At 39.5% G+C, this 14,375-nt stretch overlaps 2 protein-coding genes and 5 non-coding genes across 7 annotated transcripts in view; 3 read left to right on the forward strand and 4 right to left on the reverse strand.

The window, feature by feature from the left end:
* The window catches only part of LOC137491248 (uncharacterized), a 697,259-nt gene that overhangs the window by 424,634 nt on the left and 258,250 nt on the right, over positions 1–14,375 (reverse strand). The gene's annotated exons all lie outside the window — the stretch shown is intronic.
* LOC108182277 (uncharacterized) overlaps positions 1–14,375 on the reverse strand; it is a 257,835-nt gene that overhangs the window by 8,581 nt on the left and 234,879 nt on the right. The window lies entirely within an intron of this gene.
* On the forward strand, positions 1,637–1,718 carry trnas-aga (transfer RNA serine (anticodon AGA)). The gene has a single exon. It is a non-coding gene; the product is annotated as a tRNA-Ser (tRNA).
* Positions 2,552–2,633, forward strand: trnas-uga (transfer RNA serine (anticodon UGA)). The gene has a single exon. It is a non-coding gene; the product is annotated as a tRNA-Ser (tRNA).
* Positions 10,812–10,884, reverse strand: trnav-cac (transfer RNA valine (anticodon CAC)). Its single transcript has one exon. It is a non-coding gene; the product is annotated as a tRNA-Val (tRNA).
* Positions 10,988–11,060, reverse strand: trnaf-aaa (transfer RNA phenylalanine (anticodon AAA)). Its single transcript has one exon. It is a non-coding gene; the product is annotated as a tRNA-Phe (tRNA).
* On the forward strand, positions 12,360–12,442 carry trnal-cag (transfer RNA leucine (anticodon CAG)). Its single transcript has one exon. It is a non-coding gene; the product is annotated as a tRNA-Leu (tRNA).

Genomic DNA, 14,375 nt, shown 5'->3' on the forward strand with positions numbered 1-14,375 from the left:
TGTGTCATAAAGAGCAAGCTGGAGCTTGAATGTTTAGTGCATGACACTCTAATTATTAATTGAATCCTAATTGTTTGTTGAACCTTCTATGAAGAGCTGCAGACTGCCAGAAGTATTGTCCCATGCAGTTTTAATACACCTATATTTGGATATCTTTATGAATCAACTTATAAACACCTGAAATTATATCTATAACAATTAAGCATAAACAGTATAGTTTCTGGTGACCTTTCTTGCTATAACTAATGAGTTACAAAAAACACAGCTATAGCAGTCAAAGAAACATTAGGATATAAGAGTAAAGCTTCAAGAGCTCAAATGAGCAGCCTCTGATCTCTATGATGGTGAGGTCAAATGAAATATTTTTAATTAAAAAAATATAAACCTCTGTTCATTGTCAAATATTCTTACAGAAATGAAGTCAAACTGTAATCAGTGAAGCTGCTTATGCTATTATTTAATTGAGTTGTTTAATCCTCTGTTTTAATTCAGCTGGTTTGGTGTGAGGCTGTGTCTGTAGTTTTATTTCTTCCTTCAATTTCTTATTCCTTCAGTGATTGTGCTTGTTAACAGCAGGTGTTCAACAGCAGGTGTCTGAATTCACTTATTTGTGGTCATTCCCTCTGTCTAGTGGACTAAACTAATTGACCAATTTAAGGGCCAGGTGAATGAGGGTGTGGTGAGATTTCAGACACTCTGATTAGTTTCTCAAATACAAGGGTTTTCTACAAAGGTAGATACATGTTACTCTGTGTGACAAGGAGGCAAATCAGCTTCTAACGCCGAGAGGGTTATTTTACCTTTATCTAACACTAGAATTTTAACACTTTACTCTGAATTACCACAACACTTGAAATTTAACACCAATGAATTTGCTGTGTGGTTAGTACTCTGCATTGTGGCTGCAGCAACCCCGGTTCAAATCTTGGTCATGGCAGGTTTTTCAAGGTGACATTGGCGTTGCACTCTGTGTTGCCATCCGTAATCTACGGCCACCTTTTAGTGCAGGCTGTGCTAATGGCACGTCCTGAATGTTTACGTTTCCTAAAGTGTGGAAGACTAGGGATTCGATATGAGAAACAGGATCTTTGATGCCAGCACGCTGTGTAGATAAGTACTGATCAAGTCACGCTTCTAAGGCATGGAAGGAATCTTTTCAATTGTTGAGTGTCCATTCATTGCCACAACAGCAGAAAGACCTTCTGCAGTTATCATTGATCTATTTAATGTCTCCTACATGACATGAAGTCCAAACTATTGTGTTGTACTTATGTCTACACCTACAACAACCATAAACCCAACCTCAAAGTAACCTGTCGTGTTTTAGCAACCTCCACACCAACCATAAGCTTAAAACCCCATCTCACGGTAAACTTTAGAGTTCTGTAAAGGTGTGCGCTGACCACAACCCTAAACCTTGCCTACTTGTATACTACTGTTGTAGAGCCCAGATAGCCAAGTCGTTAGAGCATCAGACTTTTAATCTGAGGGTCCAGGGTTCAAGTCCCTGTTCGGGCGTGTAAGGCTCATTTTGTGGAGCCACAGCTTTTGCCGTTGAGCTATCGGTTGACGAAAGTTTCATCTGGATGCACAATACGTGTACAAGGCATGAAGACATGGCAGTTTAGGCAGTCTTGTAGTCGCGGCCGAGTGGTTAAGGTGATGGACCAGAAATCCATTGGGGTTTCCCCACGCAGGTTCGAATCCTGACGACTATGTGCTCTCCCTTTTTTAAATTGCAGCAGTCATCAATTGTTTGCATTTCCATTGTTTCTTGGGAAAAGCGTTGTTCTGGTAGAAGGAGAAAAATAACAGCGTTCTCACTGAACAGAAAGGGGCATATCACACGGAGGAGCATACCACACAAGGATCACAATGGCTGTTCCGTAGCTCGCCGTGATCGTATAGTGGTTAGTACTGTGCGTTGTGGCCGCAGCAACCCCAGTTCGAATCCGGGTCATGGCAGGTGTGATACAGCCACCTTTTAGTGCAGGCTGTGCTAATGGCACGTCCTGAATGTTTACGTTTCCTAAAGTGTGGAAGACTAGGGATTCGATATGAGAAACAGGATCTTTTATGCCAGCATGCTGTGTAGATAAGTACTGATCAAGTCATGCTTCTAAGGCATGGAAGGAATCTTTTCAATTGTTGAGTGTCCATTCATTGCCACAACAGCAGAAAGACCTTCTGCAGTTATCATTGATCTATTTAATGTCTCCTACATGACATGGAGTCCAAACTATTGTGTTGTACTGATGTCTACACCTACAACATCCATAAACCCAACCTTAAAGTAACCTGTCGTGTTTTAGCAACATCCACACCAACCATAAGCTGAAAACCCCATCTCACGGTAAACTTTAGAGTTCTGTAAAGGTCTGCGCCGACCACAACGTAAACCTTGCCTACTTGTAAGTTACTGTTGTAGAGCCCGGATAGCTCAGTCGGTAGAGCATCAGACTTTTGCTGTTGAGCTATCACTTGATGAAAGTTTCATCTGGATGCACAATACGTGTACTAGTCATGAAGACATGGCAGTTCAGACAGTCTTGTAGTCGTGGCCGAGTGGTTAAGGCGATGGACTTGAAATCCATTGGGGTCTCCCCGCGCAGGTTCAAATCCTGCCGACTACGTCCTCTCACTTTTTAAAATTGCAGCAGTCATCAATTGTTTGCATTTCCATTGTTTCTTGGGAAAAGCGTTGTGCTGGTAGGAGGAGAAAGACAACAGCGTGAGGATTGGAAACAACTGTTTCTATTGTTATTTCTAGGAGTTAATACTGTCTAAAATGTCTAAAGTGATTTTGCTATTTTTACGGTTAAATCTTTTAAAGTGATTCTACTTTTTATTCAAGATAGACCTTGTGTAGTAAGAATATAACTGCCTGAATGTAGATTATACCAGTTTTTAACCAGTTTCGATAAAGACGGCCAACAGTACAGTCAGCCTTGGATAAGAAACAGATTATACTGTGTGTGTGTTCTATTTGATTGTTGATCCATTTCACAGGTCTGGAGTCAGCTCTAATCAGTCTAAAGGATGTCTGACGTTTATGTTTAGATATTGTTCAGAATTGTACGCACAAACCCCACGTAGAAATGTTCCTAGTTTATCTGTGTTTTAACCTATCAGGTTAGAACACCAAATATGTATGACACAATTAATGACGTTATGTGAGAGTATAATTGTTATTGATTGGTGATTGTAAGCAGAGCGGCCTAGGAACTCATTGCGAGTGTTGAAGCTGACTTCTGCGAATGAAACTGCAAACTATCTTCAGTAAACTTGATTTATTTATTTAAATCTCTGACTCCGGCTCTTCTTCATCTACCAGACTGGTCATTCTTTGGGTTAAACTGTAAACTATCCCTAGAGTTTTGGTGGAGGATGCGGGCACTTGTTTACTGGTAACACCATTGATCAATCAACAAAATGAAGGTAGGAAGATTTAAAAATTATAGACTAGGGATTGTCTGTGAAGTAGTGGGTAGTAACGGAACGCTGTTGGTTTCTTATTTAGACGTAAATGAAAGTGATGGTTTCTCATTTAGACGTGAATGAAAGGCGCCGGTGGATTCACAGAAATTTGTGGTAGATTTGTAATCCTGTAGATTGTGGTAGATTTGTAATTTGTAAATTTGTAGATTTTGGAATCCCTTAGCGAGCTGGTGCATTTTTGCGGTACACCTATAGTGATAAGTTATAAGTGTAACAGTAGTTGAGAGGTGTACCTCGTCCTTCACCCTGAGTTAAAATACTCAGTTGATGGGTGTGTTTTAAGACATTCTCGGGGATAAAACTTGGACTGGTTTTTATTTAGTAGTGGACTAAATTAACCCGAGATTGTAATTAGTTCCACCACTGCTATCTAACTACATCACAGACAAAAAGGCATGCCATAAGAATAGTGTAGGTCAGATTATTAAGGAAAGAAATAATTGAATAAAAATAACATATAACATTATAATAGGGATCCATTAGATAGTTGTGGCCACAAAAGTCAGACAAGAGACCTAGAAATATCAGGGTGAGGTCGATTGATCAATGATGCACCAGGAGCAATCCCGAGAAAATTATGACCCTAACTGGATTGGACCGGTCTGGACAGTTTGCACATCTTGGGATGGTTTGCAGATTCATCAAGCAGAAGCCAAGCGCTGTTGGTAAGATTGCCCTCTCAATTTCTTCTTGCTTTTGGTGTTGAACTCAGATATAAAAAGAAATAGGTGAGAGCAGAATGCAGTAAATGGCTCAGCTAAGCTCTCAGGTATAAAATTATTTTAGAACTGATTTTAAGAAAAAAAAAGTATTCCTTTGGCATTTAATTGTCATTGAAAAGCTAAAATCTAAATATTGAAGGGCTAGTAGCAAAAACTAAGCACAGAAACTGACAGTAACATTATGGGAATAAAGAATAGCTTATGTTTTGTCTCAGAAGATAAGATTCTGTGTGACTGCACTGCTATCTTGGTTTAGCCCTCACCATGACTTTTGACTGAGTTTTGGCTGTAAAAGTAACCGAGATATGTCTGAATAAAAATGTGCCATGTAAGTCTGTGCAAACAAGCAGCTTTATGGTTGGATATATATATTTTTAATAATATATAAGTAACATAAAAATGGGGGTTTCAAATAATACTTTGATGGATGCAGTTAACCCCTGAAAGATCTAAAACTATTGTTGACTGTAACAGCATTACTTTGAAAATGCATGTCAACTCTGTTTTATGATAGATATTACAATGAAATTATGTTTTTGAAGTTAATGTTATGTTTAATGTATGTTTAAATTTAGTAAACATGCATTTTCATTCTGGATTGCTCAAAACTCTCTTTCTCTCTCATTAGATGTCAGCTTAGAGCTGCTATCTGCCTGTTCCATAACAATTGATAAGCACAGTGCTCAGTTGGAAATCACAAAACACAGATGCAAAGGAAATGCTTGAATGAATACAGAAATTCTACATTTCAATTTGTATACACTAATAGAGGTATTAGTAATTAAAAATCAAGGTTAACAAATAAGAGATTGCAAAATGTTTTTTGTTTGTTTTCCCAGTGATGGGTTGCGGCTGGAAAAGGCACCAGCTGCATAAAAACGTGCTGGATAGGTTGGCAGTTCATTCCGCTGTGGCGACCCCGGATTAATAAAGGGACTAAGTGAACAGAAAAATGAATGAATGAAAATGCTTTTGTTAAAGCATCTTGAAAAACACTAATATACCTGCTAAGCTATAGAGATAATTAATTTGAACAGTTGGTATTACTGTTTGGAAATTTCTTGTCTTGTCTTCAGTGGTTTATTACTGTTTGTAACTTTTGTCTTATCTTTAGTCTCCACCATCACATACAGGGCCTGATGGCTATACTGAGGTAGCAGAACCTGACACTGAATGAATCAGGGTGATATCTAAACTCCCTGAATAATCTAAGCTTGATAATCAGTTGATTTAAGTGTTTGATTAACCTGTCTCAATGTTTAAATTTTAGTAGGTAGTCTCAATGGCTTTCATGGCTCTTGACTGCACTTTCCCAAGTAGAAAATTCTGAATCATGGAGGAAGCCTGCACAGGAGCTTGCAGTGTGAGTGGCAGTTGACCGGTGGGCACGAAGGGGGGTTCCCTAAGACGGGTAAGATTTTCCCTCGGCCAAAGCGGAAAACAACCTAAGGCATGGGACCCCTCGTAAACCCCGGGGCATCTACCCGAAAAGGGGGATGTTTAATGTGAAAGATGGTGCTGGACTGGGGTGATGCTCTATCGGCCTAAAGCATCCTTAGAGGGGAACTGTTTGAAGTTACAGTAATCTGCCTCAGTGGCCCCGTCCAGATCTGACCACGGGAATCCTGCCTTTATTGAGGACATGTCAGTCCTTGTGACAAGCATCAACGGACTATGCCAGGGTATGATACCCTGAAGGAGATGATTGGTAAAAAGATAATGGCAATGGGCTTTCAAGAACCATTGGAGACAGTAAAGTTTCTTAAAATTTTACCAATATCAATGTGGTTGGCTGCTTTAACAGCACTGGATATTTTATATGTCTGAATTTTAAGAATGCTGAATTCCTGAATGTGAAGCTGAGATGATTTTTAACTGATGTGTCTGATATTTCATAGTATTTTACTGATGCAGGTCCTTATTCATGGCAAAGGACATTTTCGAGATGGTGTTGGCTAAAGATAAAGACTGGCTGTGAGATGGTTTGGATAACACAGCTGAATGGAATTAAGCAGTTAAGGTAAAATAATTACAAGAAATTCTCTTAGTCTTTAAATAATTCCAACTGAGTTTTTAAGAGATCAAACTTTTGACATTTGGAACGTTGCTGAATGATTAAAGATTCTGAATTGTAATCATTTTAATGTTATAGTCTAAGACTATTGAAAATTTATGTGCATGAAACAGAGAGACAGAGACTGTTTGAGTGAAGCCATGAGTTATGTTTTGTTTCTGTTATCGACTTGCTTAGCAACAACTTTGAAACCTGATAAAAGATCATGTAAATCTAGTTGAAACTGGACAAAGAGTTTTAGGAATAAGTTTGTGCGAGTTCAACACCTAAAGCAAACTTAGTTATGAGCTGTCACAATATTCATATCTATGGTACAATAATGCTTATTGTCCTGAGGGAATGATTCGTCCCTGTTGTATGAATATTGTCACTAACCTCTGAAATGAGTGTTATATTATTACAGATTGTATAAGCGAAATGCCAGACATTGCAGAAGTCTATAATGCTGAGTTAATCTGAGGAAAAGATGATGCAGACCATGAGATGAGCTTTAAATGGATGGGTTATCCTGCTTTGTTTGCAATGGTTAATAATTACCTCTTTTCCTGGTTCAGATTACTCTCTGGAATAATAATAATAATAATTTTATTAGCTTATAGCTGTGAAATTAAAGACTGCCATGCATATTAGGTTACAAACACATGTCTAAATTTACTGAGAATGGAAAGGTTAATTACAGTTAACTCTTTTCTATCTGAATGTTTTAGGTAAATATTTTAGACTTGATGGCATTTAAACAGTGACATTGGCTAAGTCACTAACCACAATAGTCCAGAAAGCATCCTCACTCTAGCATAGGAAAAATACACAGAGAATTGAGTTGAAGTCATTTGTGTTAAAGGCAAATGCTGCAGTAAAACACTCTCTGTCTATGTGTGTGTGTGTCCTCAAGTGCAGAGGAACATAATTGTTTGGATGTTGTGTAGAACAGAGAGATAAAGTTGAATGAAAGTGTTTGAATCTGATGGTTAAATAGCTGATGTAAGAATTCAGAAAGAAGTATTTATACTGCTGCAGCGAAAATGAACATTTTAATAAACAGAAATGCAGCGTGAACTTTAACAGCATTTTGAAGCAGTCAAGTCAACTCAAGTCAATATTATTATTTTGAATACTGACAAGTTGTACAGAAACTTAGACTGTCTTTAAATGAAAATTTAGTAGTCCATATCCAAGCAAGAGTCTTGATTATATGTGGGAATAGAATTGTTAAATCAGTCTGCTCTTGTTCAATTGGTAATGCTTTCAAACAGGTTTCACTGTCAAATGACATGTATGAAAGATTTTCAAATAATCAAAAGTTTGAGCAAATAGCTAACCTGTGAGCATTTCTCATTGACCAGACAGTAAGAATTGAATGAATTTTATACAAGGTGTCTGCTTCTGATTATGTTGAATGGTTTAGTCAGGAAAGTAATATGGTACAAATGACAAGTTGAGAAGATAATTATAAGGTTTAGTCTTATTTCTGTTAAAAGATGCTTGAGTTTGACAGACTTATGTTTAATCTTTGTTGAATTAGACTAAAATTTTGTTAAACCCCTATAATGTGGGAACAAAAGAAATGGATTCATAATCCCTCTTATTGCATGTTAATGAATTGGAATAATAGTTTGTAAAAACCATTCCATCTTTCTTGGTCTCTAGGTAACAGGTTATATCTATATCTAGTCTCTTTGAGGTGACTGAGGGTCTGGCTCAATGTCAGGAGTGCAGTAACAGTGTTTATTCATTTAGCCCGGCTTCCAGAGAGTGGATTTGATATTAGTTTGTTAACTGTGAAGGTGATTTTGGCTCATTTATGGCCAGGACAAGGGTGCTTGTACACTTCCTATCAATGATACAGAGGAATGCGTTGCATCACTACAATCACATCATTATTTGAATGAAAAGATATTTTAAGTGGACGTGACTGACATGGAGTTCAGCAAGGTGATGATTAAACATGGTAATGGTGCTGAATTGGACTATTGTGCTGTTGGCATGTTTAATGCGTGTTAATGTAAAAATGTTTCATTATTCTAATTTGAAGTTACAGAACACGCTGATGAATGTTTTAAAACTGGTGAAGATAAAGATGTTTTGCAGGTCATGAATTTGAATCCTGAGTGGCTTAGGTCGAATGGATGACCTTTTGTGTCTGATCAGAGAATCTCTGAGCCTTAGAATTGGCCTGTATGTTTGGATTTAGAGTTGGAGCAAGCTGTAGATGCATCAGAGGAAGTATCGATGGAAATTATGAGTTGTTTACTTCTGGAGGACTTTTAGGGCTTGCACATTTGTGTTCACATTCTGGACTTTGGTCCGCTGTTGTTGTTTTTTTTTTGTATGTTTTCACTTCAGCTTGCAGGACCCTTAATCCCACAGATGATGAGAAACGTGAACTCATTTTGTGGGTGGAGAGTGGAAGAGCCCTTAGCTTGGGGACTGGAATTTTTAGGTTCCAGCTTGTCTAAGAAGGGGCGAAGAAACTCTGTTTTCTTATTAAGGGAGCACGAGTCATCACTTTCACTCTCCTTAGTGACCTCACTGGTTGACCGGAAGTGGAGTTTGGACTCCATTCTGGTCAAAAGGGGCGACTGAAGGATTCAAATTTCTGCTTTCCAATCCGTCTCATCATGGACCAACGTTTATCCTTTTCATCATCCTGTTTCTCAGTATTTAACTGTGAATCGATTTTAATTAATAAGTTAACACATTGCTTAATATAAGAATGTTCAGTGCATTTGCCTGTCTCTTTATACCTATTTTCAGAAGCACCCAAACTAGGTCAGAGGTCATGAAGACCTTGAGAGGAACTGAGGGCTGAGGACTGGAAGCAGCTGTTTCTATTGTTATTTCTACGAGTTAATATTGTCTAAAGTGATTTTGCTATTTTTTACGGTTAATTCTTTTAAAGTGATTCTACTTTTTATTCAAGATAGACTTTGTGTGGTAAGAATATAACTGTCTGAATGTAGATTATACCGGTTTTTAACCAGTTTTGATAAAGACGGCTAAAAATACACTCAGCCTTGGATAAGAAACAGATTATACTTTATGTGTGTGTGTTCTATTTGATTGTTGATCCATTTCACAGGTCTGGAGTCAGCTCTAATCAGTCTAAAGGATGTCTGACGTTTATGTTTAGATATTGTTCAGAATTGTATGCACGAACCTCACGTGGAAATGTTCCTAGTCTATCTGTGTTTTAATCAAATTATGTTAGAACACCTATATGTATGACGCAGTTAATGACGTTATGTGAGAGTATAGTTGTTATTGATTGGTAATTGTAAGCAGAGCGGCAAAGCTGGCTTCTGCGGATGAAACTGCAAACTATCTTCAGTAAACTTGATTTATTTATTTAAATCTCTGACTCCGGCTCTTCTTCATCTACCAGACTGGTTATTCTTTGGGTTAAACTGTAAACTATCCCTTCAGTTTGAATCCCACTTCTGACAAACCGAGCCTGCGGCAGTGCGCTCAGGCTGAAGTCTTTAACTCTCTGCCCCCATGTCCGAATGATACAGTAACACTGACAAAGTGCTGCATCACGCGGGCTTTAATGCAAGTGCACTGAAAGGGGATCAAAAGAATTGTCCTGGGATGGTGTTGCTTTTTAAGGTTTGCAGGGCATTTTTTGTCAAATCCTCGTACAACGTCAAGTCATGACATTTGACAGATCCATGCCCTTGTATCGTGGATCATCCAGTGAGCAGAGAGCCAATTGAGAATGTGCGTAAAAGCAAATCTGAATGTTTCCGCCCAGTTTCTAACAGGAGACCCTTCGCTTGTAAAGCCATCGTGATAACCACAGGAGCCTCCGGTTAGGGTGAGAGCACTGTCTTGTGGTGCCAGCGCAGAGAGACGGAAAGTCACTTTCCACAATGTTTTCATTCAATGTTCTACGCTGGTGGAATCACCTTCCCATTCCCACTCGGATTACGGATACACTGGTGTCCTTCAAACGACAGCTAACACCCATCTCTTCAGAGTACACCCGAACCCCGGTGAATATCCCTCTCTCTAAAGAAAACGAAACTCCTACTCCAGCACTAAATTCTCTGAGCACAAACAAATTACTTGGGATAAATAGCCCTTTTTCGTATGCATTGCCTCGTCTTGTTGAATACCTCCACTATTGTATGTCGCTTTGGACAAAAGTGTCCGCTAATTGTATGCTTCCGCCCAGTTTCGAACAGGAGACCTTTAGCGTGTAATGCTAACATGATAAACACTACACTATGGAAACCAATAGGCCCGTGCTGCTTCAAGTATTTATAGTCTTTTTTTATAGAGCTGTCTTGTAGGGTCTGCACCGTGAAGGACCAGCAAACGCACTGGCCACCTGCTCATGCACAACACAAAGCTAATAGAAATCAGATTCTACGCAAGTTTGCGACACCGCGAGGGGAGGTAAACACTGAGTTGAATTTAAACTTCTAGCCTCACACCGCTCTGCAGAAAGAATGTTTTCAGTGAACGTCAGTACTCAACAGAAGCATGATTTGACTATTGTCATAAAAGCCAGAGGTTGTTTCTGCCCAGTTTCGAACTGGGGACCTTTCGCGTGTGGGGCGAACGTGATAACCACTACACTACGGAAACCTTCAGGCAAATCAAGCAGATAACCCTTTTTGATTGGGTGCCTGTCGACGATCATTGCTGGTGCGGCAGTGGATGCTATTATTTTCTCGCCAAAGAAGAGCACTGTTTCTGCTCGGTTTCGAACCGAGGACCTTTCATGTTTTAGGCGAACGTGATGACCACTACACTACAGAAACCCCACAAGTGCTTTCACCAGCGAAGTTAGGCCTGCAAGGATAAAACAAGGCGTACGCGTTGGTCAATCGAGCGGACAAAGCCAACTCAGCGTGACAAGCTCCCTGCAGGTATTAGGGCCAATTTACAATCCGGGCCCGACACAGCTGTACAGGTCCTTGCGAAATGTCCCCTTTCGTCACATTTGAAGCACCTGAATTCTGGGCGTTCCTTCATCACATTTTCTGAGCTCATGCATAGTCGACAGGTTTTTACCTGATTGGTGTGCCGTCTCGATTTTGGTACTGTAAGGTAAGGAGACCATCTCTTCCGGAAATCTGTTTTTTACAAACCTTGTTCCATCTTCTATGTTTGTGCCAGGATACAATCTTCTTTTAATTTTAGATATGGGGAAAACTCCCCATCTCTCTAGCTTGCTTAAAATTTCTTCATCTGCTAGGTAAACAGGCAGATGCTTGAACGAAACAACATAGTCTCTGTTTTGTAACCTCCGTACTTCAGATTTCACTCCTTTAATTGTCAATCCATTGTCTATTAAAATTTCGGTGTCATCTTCAGTCTCCATTGTTACTTCATACTCCCTTTGTTTGTTTGGGTCTCACCGCCAGAATTCTTCCTTCTCCAATCAGCTCCGTGACTGCTTTGGTTATATCAAATCTTCTTGCATCTTTTACATTTTCTACTTCTACAGTTACTGTTGCTTCCTTTGTGCATACTCTTCTTTGTACCTCTTGCTTATCCTTACCTTTCTCACCTCTTCGTTGGCCGGGCTCTTCATTTTATTTATCTCTTTGTCTCTTGTCAAGTCACTTTTCTTTAACTCTTCATCTATTATCCAGCCCATTTTCTTTATCCTTTCTTGCAAGTCCCTCCATTTCCATGTCGTTGCCGGGGAATCTGTCCATGATTAAAAATAAAACACACTACATAACCACCCTTCAGTCAGCAAAATGCTGCTGTTAGGTGGTTTTTAAAGACAAAAAGAAAACAAACAAACAAAAACACTCAAGGTCAATAAACAAAAAGGTAGACAAACAAAATGGGGAGAGCCTTTCTCTCCTTACTGCTGCCAACTCACTTGTTTGCTCTATAGCCCCCTCAGGGTGGTGTGGCCGTAAGCAATGACAGCTGTCAAGTGTTGCCTATTGAAACTAGGCGCAGCCCCAGGAGGCGAGCACAGCTTAGCTGCCTGCAGCGCAAATGAGCTGGACAGCCGGAGCTGGGCAAGCTGTGAAGCACCAGATTCCATGTCACGGTACTTCGGTGTGGCTCCCAGGAGACAGCTCCTGCCAAGTTTGCATGTCAGGATGGCCGAGCGGTCTAAGGCGCTGCGTTCAGGTCGCAGTCTTCCCTGGAGGCGTGGGTTTGAATCCCACTTCTGACAAACCGAGCCTGCGGCAGTGCGCTCAGGCTGAAGTCTTTAACTCTCTGCCCCCATGTCCGAATGATACAGTAACACTGACTAAGTGCCGCATCACGCTACAATCCCACAGAAAAACACATGTGGGCCCCATGTGGGGTAGCCCATGCAGGCCCCTAAAATATTTTTCCCTTTGGGTCCCACATGGGTTTTTCTGTGGGCAAGCCCACAGTGGGCTTGCCCACAGAAAAACCCATGTGGGCCCCAATGGGTCAGCCCATGTGGGGCCCAATGGATTTTGCCCTTTGGGGCCCTAATGTTGGTTTTCTGTGGGCAATCCCACAGTGGGCTTGCCCACAGAAAAACACATGTGGGCCACATATAGGTCAGCCCAAGCGGGGCCCAATGGATTTTCCCTTTGTGGCCCTAACTTGTATTTCGTGGGTAAATATAAGTTAAATTTTATATTTAGCTTGTATATAAAAATTACAATAAATCATTTTCATTTTGGTCAAAATAGTGTGAAGGACAAAAACTGCCTTGCTGCTGAGAGAAAATCATCCAGAAATTATAGTTTTATATCTTGATCACATATGAGCACAGTGTGGACCCTATGTGGGTAAGTGTGGGTTTACTGTGGGAAAGTGTGGGCAGGACAATCCAACAGAAAAACACATGTGGCTCCCATGTGGGGTAGCCAATTGAGCCACCCAAAATATGTTTATTGTCCACTTTTTTAGACAAATTTGACACCAAAAGTGTTTAAAAAAGTGTCCTTAAGTGTGAAAAAATAAAAATCATAACTGGAGCAATTATTTTCTTGGGGAAAGTGACACCCTGAATGGTTAGTCACACGTTTATATGTATGTTTTTTCTTATAAGTATTTATAATAAAATCTGCTTCTCTTTGTTAATTTTCTTCATGATTCATCTAAAGCTGTATTTAAATATCATGAGTGGAGAGTGGGTGGGACCGGGATGGTTTGTTTACAGGGTTGCTATGGTAACGGTGAACCAAGAGTGTCATTACTAGAGCGCCTTGATTTTGAACAACAACACAGCCGTCTCATCTTTTAGGTGGGTAAATCCTATCACAAAATCGATGAAATGTTAAGATAACATGTTACTCAAGTGTGTTTACAAGTTTAGTGAGGTAACGTGCAGTTAAAGAGTTAATTAGTAGCGAAGATTGTATCTGTTTGCTGACATTGTATCAAAACGGCAGTTAGTGGCCGTGTGTTATATGATAACTGCAAAGTTAACTAAAGGGCTCCACCACGCTGAAATCCTCTTTAAATGTTATATTTTTGTATTCAAGTTGTTAAAAACGATAATAATATCACTTTTGATTGTATAAATACACTTTTGGTTTAAGACGAGGGTTACAACGACTGGAACAGAATTGTTTACGTTTGGATTACACAGAGCTGTCCCAGAGATGCAGAGCAGATGCACGATACTGTGCTGACACCCCACTGGCCATAGAGGTAAAGTTGGTTTTATATTCACACTTTCGTTCATTTAGAAGTCTCTATATTGTTTACCATATTACTTTGAATATTCGATCGGAATTAGCATGCAAGTGTGACTTGAAAACAACAATAACACTGTTTATTTGACTGTGAACAATGTTGTACTTTAATAGTCATTTGCTGCTATTATGATTTCTCTATTTAGAGTTTGCAATGAATACTTTTCTGAAATTATATTATTAAGGGGAAAGTCTGAATGTGCGAAAATAAAACCAACTTTACTTCTATCCACTGGCCCAGCAACTGCTAGAAGGGCTCTGACCAGATAAAAAGGTCATTAGGAGCATGCTGATCTGCAAAGGATTTAAAGGTAGAGTATGTAATGTTTCTATATTATTACCCTCTTTAACAGGAGTTAAAAAAGGAAATCTGAAGGAAAAATTACTAATCATGTACAGTAAGAACAGTAGAAACAGTTAAGTAAG

This window comes from Danio rerio, chromosome 4 (genome assembly GCF_049306965.1).
Source record: "Danio rerio strain Tuebingen ecotype United States chromosome 4, GRCz12tu, whole genome shotgun sequence".
Classification (NCBI taxonomy): Eukaryota; Metazoa; Chordata; class Actinopteri; order Cypriniformes; family Danionidae; genus Danio; species Danio rerio.